Here is an 11159-nt window from a genome sequence, read left to right as displayed (position 1 = left end):
GAAAGACACACAGAGCATTTTATGATCACAATCACAAAGTCAGAGCCCATTGTCATAGTCAACCGTTACAGCGCCTGTTGTTGTGACCTTATGATAGAGCAACAGAGCCTCTTGTTGCGATAAAGAGCAACAGAACCTCTTGTTGCGATAAAAGAGCCACAAAGCCTTATGTTGTGATAACAGGGCTTTTTCTTTTGAGCCACAGGATCAGTTGAGAGGGATTTTTTGTAATGAAAGGTACTCTTGAGTTTTTGTTAATGCCACATATATATAGAGAGAGAGATAGAGAGATGGGGTTTAACATCCACTCTACACAAACTAGGTCATTTTGGAACTAACATGATTCAATTTTATTTCAATAATTGGCTTGCGCGTAGGGGTCTTTAGCAGAGGGTTTGAAACCGGAAATAGTAGCTGTCATCACTGTCTATTTTATAGTATAAACACAAGTACCTGTCATCAGCTACCAATCAAACATCTTTAATTTCATTATTTTTAAATATGGTTTAAAACTCTTATTTTAAAGAATAGAAACGTAATATTTATTATCGTGTTTTAAGGTCTCGTTTACGGATATATTGCGTTCCCTGATCATATCGGCCAACTTGTCCATCTCTAATACTTATATCGTTTACATCTCGTTTTCTGAAATAATAAAACAATATCTGGTTTCAGTTTAATATAAAATCAAATCTTAAAGATCAATATTGGTGTCAGTCATTATCACATATGTTTGGCTGTTATAGAGGATATCTGGTAATTCAAAAAAGTAATTGAATGTCACTAGATAAGGGAAAACGAGAATAATAGAAATAGCCCATACATTCCCTTGTTTATATTCATTCTATACCTTATAAAAACATGGTAATGCACAGACTTTTTCTATTTTTCTTTCGTGTTCTCTTATCTAGTGATATTCAATTACTTTTATGAATTGTCAGATATCCTCTCACAGCCTCACACAACAACTTTTGGTCTTCGAGGGAATTATTATTGAGCAGAAATTCTCCCGTGTATCACTCGTCACTTCAGTCAGTTATATAGAGTGATAACTCATGTTTTCCTTTTGTGAAATCTTCATAATGCATCTATCGTAGCAATGATCCAAGAATTTACTTAGGCTTCAATATGTATGGCAAATGGACAGTAACGACAATTACATTCTGAAAATGTTACATGACAATAAACAATTTGTTGATTTCATCTGCAGATCAAGATCTGTTCTAATGACGATCATATAATCATTCAACGTTATTCACTAATTAATCCCTTATCATTGACCAATGTGCACGAAAAAAGGGAAACTATTGTATTAGGCCCATGTTAATATTGTATTGTGAGTTAGCAAAAACTGCTACATGAGAGACAAGCTAATTTTTCTTGCAAACCCCTGGTTAGAAATTGATAATTCTTCATCATAATGTACAGTAGGATGTCAAGAATACAACAAAAGCTTAAATTTCTTTTCATACTCCCCCTTTAATATTATGTTTTAATTATACAGTCACATGACACTCCTTATTTCCATATAGTATCTCAGAAAGTATTATCCAGGCCCGTAGAGAGGGGCGGGGCATGTGGGGCACGTTGGTCGATGGCTTCGTATTGCGTCCAATGGAAAGGGCGCCAAAGGCACCCATTCTGGAAACCGATTCTTTCCCCAATGGGCCAAGGCTCCATTGGGTGCGCCAATTTTTTTTACAGGGAAGGTAGCTCCCCCTCTTGCTCCTGCCTCCCCCCCCCCCCCCCAGCTAGCTACGGGCCTGTTATCATCTTGATATTAAATTACTTTTTCACAGTTAAGTCAATTTACCTCCTCCTATCTTCCAGTAATCCTTCAATTTATTGAATGTAAACAGACCGAAGAATGAAACTCGGAACCAGTCAAATATCACGACCGGCAAATATTAGCCAAACAAGAGCGTTATAGGTATAGTTTCTATACAGAAGAACATCAATAGTTATTCAAACTTTTACTTACTCTTTTTTGTGTGAACCTTTGTTAACTCTAAAACCAAGCTTTCGATCCTGGAACACAAGAATTATTAAAACCTACTTATTGTTTTCTTTATCAATAAAAAGTTACAGTTTTACGTCTTGAAATGTTTTTTTTTCCTGACATTTACATATAAAACAATGTGTGCATTTCATGTTTAATCAGGAACTTCACAAATAAAAATAAGGAATGCATAATAATTTATATCGATGTCTGGATTCTGTTCCAAAAGGGAAATATGAAATTCACAAGCAAGAAAGCATGAGCTGCCCCTGCCTAGTCTCGGTCACCCAGAACTTGCTAGTCTGGGACCGTTGTCAATATTTGACAAAAAGTTCCATTGCCCGTGCGTAACCAGGAGTTTGGTTTTTTAAGTGGTTGATTATCCAGTATCTTCGGCCAAGTCAAGTAAGAGTTGCACCCCTTCCAGGAATAAATCCCATAATTCTTGCATTATTATAAAGAAACATGTACCGTGACGACGAATTAGGATTAATTAAAAAACATAGATATGGCCCATGAAGAGAGAAATTTTACAATAAAAAAAATTAAGAGTGTTGGATATTGAACTGGCATACGATCACACAGATTTTCTGAAATGGCATTCTTAAATTAATTTCATGGGCGTCAACATCTTGTTTTAGGACTAGTTACCTCCCTTAGACTTTGTTTATGATAATGTAAAAGACCGGATAATCTAGGCAATGACCTATTATTCTCAAATGTTGACAACGCATCCAGATTAATCTTCGTAGAATATTTTTCTGGATGATCGAGACTACCCCTTGTCTGACAACTACTACCAGTTCCCAAGAGCAGTAATAAGACAATCCAGTATAAATGGTATTTCCATATCATGGGTTCTCTCCCCTACAAGTCTACCCATCCAAAAACAGACAAAACAAGTTCCTCCTCACCATTTCTTTCTTTTCTTTATCTTTAATAATTTCATCTTTTCTTTGTTTCTGAAATTCTTTATAATTTACATATTTTTTCTTGGGTGGCTGAAAAACAAAAACATGTTATTATTAACGATACATTAGTTAGGAGCTAAATCTGCCTATCGCAAGTCTTTATTTAAGCTTCAGATGTTATAGAAATTATTAATTAGACCTTTATTTACATAACAAGCTCAAAATCAATTTTGTAGACCCTCAGATGACTTGGATACAGCTTGGATTTAAACAGTCGTCCGTTTAATAATTAAATCAATAAATGGCTGACCGCTACCAGAGACTGCCGATGAAAGGCCTGGCAATCGAGGGTACCATTGCCACTGATAGTGTTACTTGATAATCTAGAATATGTGGGTGGAGTTATCGTCTGTCAATCAAACGATCAGCAATTCTCGGAAACAGTTTATGCCTATTTCTTGTCCAAACTTTTGACAGTGACAACTCAATTCAGACTTTAAAATAAAGTAATTTGACTAAAATTTTCAATATTTTCTTTTTTTATCACCTATTTTTGAATTATTATATCAAGAATGGCCAACTCTTTATTAAACTCTTAGCTAATGTTTTGCCATTTTAAAAATGTTTTGTTGTATGTTTACTTTTCTTCACTGAAACAACTATACCTTTTGAAATAGATTTGTCGTTAACAAGGCTCTCGTTACAGTCTCGATGCACCCTTTTATGCAAAAGGGGAGAGAGAGAGAGATAGAAATGGCGTTTAACGTCCACTCAACACAAACTAGGTCATTTCGGGACTAACATATGTTTCAATTTTATTTCAATAATTCGCTTGCACGTAGGGGTCTTTAGCAGTAGGAGGAAACCAGAGGACCAGGAGAAAACCCACGAGGTTGAACAGACGACCATACTCCTTGTCACGTACAACCATGGAATCGAAACCACTTGAAACAATCTTAAGGCCAAGGGATTTTTACGTGTACGCCAATGTATCCGAACGACTAGACAAGAAACAATCTAAGGCCAAACAATTTTAAAGGATGCAGGGGGATTGGATGGCTGAATGGTTAGCAAGTGTGCGTTGTATCATAAAGTCTGTCATTGAGTCAACGTGGTTTCAATTCCCCGGTTGTACGTGACAAGGAGTAGGGTCACCTGTCCAACCTTGTGGGTTTTCTCTGGGTCCTCCGGTTTCCTCAAACTGCTAAAGACCCCTACGCGCAAGCGAATTATTGAAATAAAATTGAACCATATGTTAGTCCCAAAATGACCTAGTTTGTGTCTAGTGGACGTTAAACCCCATTTCTCTCTCTCTCTTGAAGGATGTAATAAAACTGTGGTTGTTTAATGATTATAAAGCCTGGGTATGTTCAATTAGTGATAAGCTTTTTCTCGAGAGTGAGTTACGAGAGCATATACGATTTCAGTTTTACCAATAAAGATTAGAGATAAATTTCCACACTTTTTACTAAGTAAATCCATATTAATGATTGGATTTTGGAATGGTAGTCAAACAAGTTCCGGCAAATGAATTGAAAAGGTGGTTATTTAGTCGTCAATATTTTTCTAATGCAGCATCTATGTTCACGTCGTCAATATTCTTTTTACACGGCATTGATGTATGAATAAAATAAACATGAAAAACCTGCCTCACAGCACTTGCTAGTGTTTACTCTCAATTCGATTGCCCCGTCATTAGAATTATTAATAATAAAAGATGAAGGAAATCGTTACTCAGTATTAGACCGATCAATGGCGGTTGGAAGTTTATTGATAGAATTCCTTATTTAGTGTTTATTTTGACTTTATGATCGTAGTGGGTCAGAATATAAAGAACTGAACAATATATTTAATGTATAGCTAATAAAAAGACAATCAAGATACAAAAATCAAAGCTTACATTTTGATAACAGAGACTTAAAATCTTGGTTGTCCAGTTAAAATTACTTATAATAAAAGCAGGAAAAGGAATTAAACAAATTCATGTCTAAAGGTAGTTAAATGTCTCACAGATACGAGAGAAAGAGAGAGAGAGGGGGACAGAGAGAGAGAGAGTGAGAGAGAGAGAGAGGGACAGAGAGAGAGAGAGAGAGAGAGAGAGAGAGAGAGAGAGAGAGAGAGGGGGACAGAGAGGGGGACAGAGAGAGAGAGAGAGATGGGGTTTAATGTCCACTGGACTCAAACTAGGCCAGTTGACCCAATGACAGACCTAATGATGCAGCGCACACATGCTAACCATTCGGCTATCCAACCCCGCGTCTCCTTCAAAAGTGATGTTTTATATTTCCTTGTACACCATTCTCTCACAAAGATACATAAACTATCAAAGATAGGTTGCCAGGCAACAAAACATATGCCCACAGCCAATAAATTGTCCGAGCGGTCGACAATAGATAAAAATAGGTGAACCTTGCTATTTTTCATATTTAATTCCCGTACGGTATCAAATTTATGTCAGTAACATTCGTTCAAAATAACTCAAATAACATTGAATGAAAGCTTGCCGATCCTGCTTCAGCATCTTATTCGCTATAGTAGGCCTAATATTCCTGCAAAATTACATGTCTTCATTTATACGGCAGCAAATGAATGCAGAACTTCCAGAATAAGAATCGTTTTCTTCTTTATAAAATGTCAACAAAATATTCAAATCCGCATATATTAAAAATAGGAACACCTCGCTATTTTTTATATTTAATTCCCGTATAGTATTAAAAATTAGAATGAAAGCTTGCCAATCTGTACCTACTTGTAACAAGGCATAGCTTCCTTCAGCGTATGGCGTACATGTACGTGACTCATAGCACATAGCTTTATCATAAGCATTGCCTTGTAAGCGATTTTCGTGCAGCAATCGAGATCGCGGGAAAGTGACACTGTGGATGAAAATTCCTATATGGAGTCTTAAAAGATATCGCAGACAAAATGACTGTCCATTGATTTGGGGTGTTATATACTCTTACGATATGTGACATCTAAGACTACTTTATACATGCTGTCGGTTGGTACATGCTGTGATTAAAATGTCCGACAAGTCAATGTAGAAACCACAAGGTAAACACATAGATTAAAATTATAATCACTCTTATTGGATTGATGAATAGTCCAACAAAGGGGAAGCAATCACTTTTGTTTAAGATTACATTGATAAATTGTCCGATAAAAGATTAAGTCAGTCAATCATCGCAGATTAAGTTGTTAATCAAGATAGGTATATAGGCAGTATGACACGATAAATACGTTGATCACTTAATTACCGAATCAATCCAGCATATTATTAATGATAATCGGGTTGAGTGGTAGTTATACACTCAGTACACTATATTAATTTTGGAATTTTGTATATTATTCACCATATCTTGATGTTCGATTGGGCATATTCCTGGTCGGACAATTTTGGACGTTTGGTAAATAGCATCAGACATGTTCGGAATATACGGGCGAAATCCCATCACTGGTTGTTGCATATTTAGTCTTTTGTAGGTAATTGGGGGGCATTTACAAGTCAATTTCACACTGCTCAGGTTATAATTTTCGTCATTTGAGGGTTCACAAGGTACTACAAACTGAAACAAGGGCCATAACTCTAGAAGTAATTGACAGAAATTTCTGAAATTCAATAGGATTTGTCGTTTCACTAATTCAACTGAAGCATACAAATTTCATACATATCTGATGCCAACTTTTGTCATTCAAGCGTTCACAAGGTTCAACCAAGTGAAACAAGGGCCATAATTATTGAAATTCAATAGGCGTCTTCATCTCACTGATGTCTCTGTCTAATTTATCCATTCCAATAAAGTTGGAAGATGGGAACCTTTCATTTTAAAACAAATTAGATGGTATTGAATAGCACGCAACATAGCTGGTCTCCATAGCAGCGTGGTGGCGAATTTCTCCCCGATTAACAAGACTGAAACTTATATGGTCATTTTAAGTTTGTTCTAGAGCTCAATCTGCCTATTGCAGATCTTTTGTTTGGCCTCAATTAATGTTATATAAATTATTAATTAGATATTTATTCACCTGACAAGCCTTTAATCAACTCTCTAGATCATCGGATGGTTGTGATTTTAAACAGATTGAAACACGATCGCCATTTAATAATTGAATGGATAATCAAGGCTTGGTTTATTATCATACCAATGGTAGTAATGAAAATCGAGATTACGCTCTCCTTCAAATATTCATAACTTCGCTGAGAATGAAACAATGTGACTCAAAATTTTTAATATATTCATTTTTCATTATCTATTTTTAAACTGTTTAAGAGAACTGTCAGCTCCTTTATATAATCTTACATAATGTATCTTTAACTATGAATAATTCCATCAATTTCATTTTTTATTTATTTATTTATACTTCAAGTAAAAGTTACAACATGACAACAGACAATATAGATCTGTATATGATCTATGTGCTGTATTGTATGATTGGGAAAGTGACAACAATAGAGCTACATGTATCAAAGGTCTGTAACTCTACAACTATATGTAATTATCACAAATAGTTGATACTAGGAGAATGCCCGGCTTCGCTCGGGGGTCATAACCCCGAAACCGGAAGTGGTAGACTAACGCCCCCTGGCCTATGTTACTCCCCGGTCGGAGCTACCCCTATACCCCGAACAGCCCGGGGGTCATAACCCGAAACCAGAAGTGGTAGACTAACGCCCCCTGGCCTATGTTACTCCCCAGTCGGAGCTACCCCAATGCCCCAAATTTTAGACTCAGGGCAGACCTAGTGTAGCCGCCAACCCCGAACAGCCCGGGGGTCATAACCCCGAAACCAGAAGTGGTAGACTAATGCCACCTGGCCTATGTTACTCCCCGGTCCGAGCTACCCCTATACCCCAAATTTCAGACTCGGGGCAGACCTAGTGTAGCCGCCAACCCCGAACCTACAGACAAACAGACAGACAAACGACAGTCACAAATTTTAGTACAGATTTGATAGGCTTGGCTGGGCAAAAGTCTTATGCTAGACTCCCACTAATACAATTCGTGCAGCGATTGAAATCGTGGTTTTAATCGTGGAATAATCGTAGTGATCCTTTCAGGTCTTATCACATAATGAGGTCAGTCGAAGCAATCGTGTTAATCGTTTCGAAACGCATTGGAACATATCAGTATGTAGCAGATTGTGGAATCGATAGAGACAATCCTATCGTAACGCATCGCACAACAGTTGGAACCTAGCATTGATTCTTTCCTTTCCATCATCCTGGCACTGCACATATAACCATAGAAATAAAGATAGGTTGCCAGGCAAGGAAACATACGCCCAAAGCAGCTAAATGATCCGAGCAGTCAACAAGAGTTATCACATATTTTTACTTTTTTCGGTAATGAAACATTTATAATACATTAAAATCTGATTAAGAGTAACAACTCATTAAGTAATTATCAGAAAATCATTAGAATTTCTTTGGTTTTTATAAAGTTCTGCCCCATGCTAAAGTTTAGTATACGAAACATTTAATATCATGGATTTAGCTGTTCAAGTTATCAAAATTCACTGAAAATCAATAAACTTGTTCGTCTCATGACTTTGTATCAATCTCAAGTCAATCGGATATTAACTTTAGCCTCTAGAGCATCCACAAGATTTTTCAAAGTGATCAAGGGCCATAACTCTGGCAGTAATTATCGGAAATCGCTGGAAATCAATAGGCTTCTTCGTGTCATCCCCTTAAACACTGTATAAATTTAAAGTCAATCGGATATTAACATTAGCCTCTAGAGCTAATATATGACGACAATATATGACCACATTACAATGTGGGCGTATAAAAATCCCCATATAACCAAAGTATTGTAAAGACCAGTCATTAAACCCTATTTCATCGATATTGCAGAGGGTTTTTTAATTCTTTTAACAGAAACTTACCTTAGCACCCAGACTAACTAGTAGATCTACCATAGACCTTTCTTGCTTCGTTTCTTCAAAACCAGTTATTCCTAATTTACGAACTTCAAATTTTGCTGAATCCATGTCAAAAATAGGATTTTCTGAAGTGGATGGTTGTTCTATAACTTCTTCTATTTCTTTCACAGGTTTCTGAAACATTAAACACAGATTCTGATTATACAAGAGGTAAATCTGCCTATTGCAGGTCTTTCTTTAGGCCTGAAATGTTATATAAACTATTAATTAGATATTTATTAACATGAAAAGACCTTAATCAAGTCTCGATGCCATCTTATGTGTCAGATTTTCACTTGATTTGAATTCGATCTGCTGCTCAATGCTCATTGATGATTAAATCCAAAAATGGATAATCAAGGCTATGTTATTTATCGTACCGACTTTAGTAATGATGGCCTAAAACTCAATCGCTAATATCTCAGTTCAGAGTGAAGCAATTTGACTGAAATTTTTAGTATATTTCCTTTACATTATCTAGTTTTTAACTATTATAGTGAGAACTGGCAGTTCTTTATCTAATCTCCCATAATGCCCCTTTAATTTATTAAATCAGAAATGGTGGTTTCGATTCCCCGCTTGTACGTAACAAGGAGTAGGGTCGCCTGTCCAACCTCGAGTGTTTTCTTCGGGTGCTCCAGTTTCCTCCCACTGCTAAAGGCCGTTACGCTCATGCGAATTGTTGAAATAAAATTGAACCATATGTTAATCCCAAAATGACATAGTTTGTGTCAAGTGGACGTTAAACCCCATCTCTCTCTCTTGCTCGACAATCACTCACCTTTTTCTTCGTTTTGCGCGGATCTCGAAAAACATAAACTTCTTTTTCTTCCCGTTTATTCTTAGATTTTTTTGTTTTAGTTTTAGATGAAAGTTCATCTCTATCCACAATTTCACGACTTTGAAATGTTTGAATATTATCTTCTTCGCTAATATCATCATTTGTAATTCTTGTTCGTTTTTCATTAAGTCCAAACATTTCTACAATATCTCCAACAGCGGAATGTTTTTTAGAACTTGATTCATCTTCGTTCTCTAGTGGATTATTTTCTTCCAGTTTCCTTTTTCGTCTTTCTTTTCTTTTTCTATTCTTACTTTGTCTTGCGTGATTCTCTTCAGACTGTGTTTCATTTCTTTCTTCTTGTGTTTTTGGTTTCAATAATTTTCGGTTCTTTGTCTTTTTATTACCAATTATACCTTCACCTAAAACAAATGAATACGGTAACGGTAATTGCATTCCTCACAAAATCAGCATAGTACTAAACTCAATATAAACAAGCTGACTTCCAGTTAATCTTTCCAAATCTGATAGGATGCTCATCCAAAGGGAATTCCCCACAACCAAGTCGGTAAGAAGTACGGTACTTGTACTCGAGACAGTGAAGAACAGAACAATCTAGGTGTCCCTAGATATACAAACAATCAAACAGCACACCACATAAAACCCTTTAAAATTTGTTTCATGAATACTAATAGGTTTATGAAGAACACATATTCATTGAGATAAAGTACATATGATTATATTGAAATGAAAGTACAACAAACATAATCAAATAACATAACTTGTTGTAGGATGCTCCTGTCGGGAATCGAAAATAAATTACTTTAAAGTGCCTCAGATCAGTCGAACTGACTGAATTTTTTAAGCTTTCTTGAAGATGATTATCATAATTTCTTTATTTAGACCTAAATTTAAACATGGACATTTGAACATGGGAGGCCTGGTCTGTGGTTATTCAGGGAGTAACACAAATTTGTGGCTTCGTTAATAATTCGTCAGTGATGCAGGACAGACGGCCTGGTAAAGACAGCACCTCGTTGTTGGGATGGGACGAAAAAACGAGGTCCCGTGTACAGTGGCTTGCATATAAAAGAACCCTTGCCAGTTGGAATTCAAATGCTATTAGGGCAAAATTACCCTCATAGCACACTGTATGTCTGTATTCATAAGGTTATCAATGATTAAGTTTAAGTTAAGAAAAGTTGGGGTTATTCGTTAATCACCATATTTTGTATCATTCAGGTTTATCTAATATAATTAACAAACTATTTACTAAATTCATGTAATTTCTTTAGAATTTCCTCCTCTTTATTAGGCCCCATTGTATAGAACTATCGTTTTTTATAAGTAAACTTGAATCTTGTTCTCTCTGATATTGTGTATGTAAACAAACCCATGTGTTTGGTGAAATTAATGTTACGGACTAGGATTTTGCGAAAAGAATTTAAGATGAAAAATATTAAAAAGTCTCTCTTTTTAGAACAAAATTATCTGTAAAATGTAGAATCATTAATAATTTAGATCTAATAACAATTATTAATCT

The 11159-nt window shown here is 35.9% G+C and overlaps 1 long non-coding RNA gene across 1 annotated transcript; it reads right to left on the bottom strand.

Annotated features, from left to right (window-relative positions):
- Nucleotides 1-348: 348 nt before the first annotated feature.
- LOC126808571 (uncharacterized) lies at nt 349-11025 on the bottom strand. The gene is made up of 6 exons (XR_007674669.2): nt 10890-11025; nt 9617-10038; nt 8800-8970; nt 2914-3000; nt 1982-2028; nt 349-645 (listed from the first exon to the last, which is right to left on the bottom strand). It is a non-coding gene; the product is annotated as an uncharacterized LOC126808571 (long non-coding RNA).
- Nucleotides 11026-11159: the final 134 nt, after the last annotated feature.

Source organism: Patella vulgata, chromosome 1 (genome assembly GCF_932274485.2).
Source record: "Patella vulgata chromosome 1, xgPatVulg1.2, whole genome shotgun sequence".
Lineage (NCBI taxonomy): Eukaryota > Metazoa > Mollusca > Gastropoda > Patellidae > Patella > Patella vulgata.
This window is presented reverse-complemented; position numbering and strand designations above follow the sequence as displayed.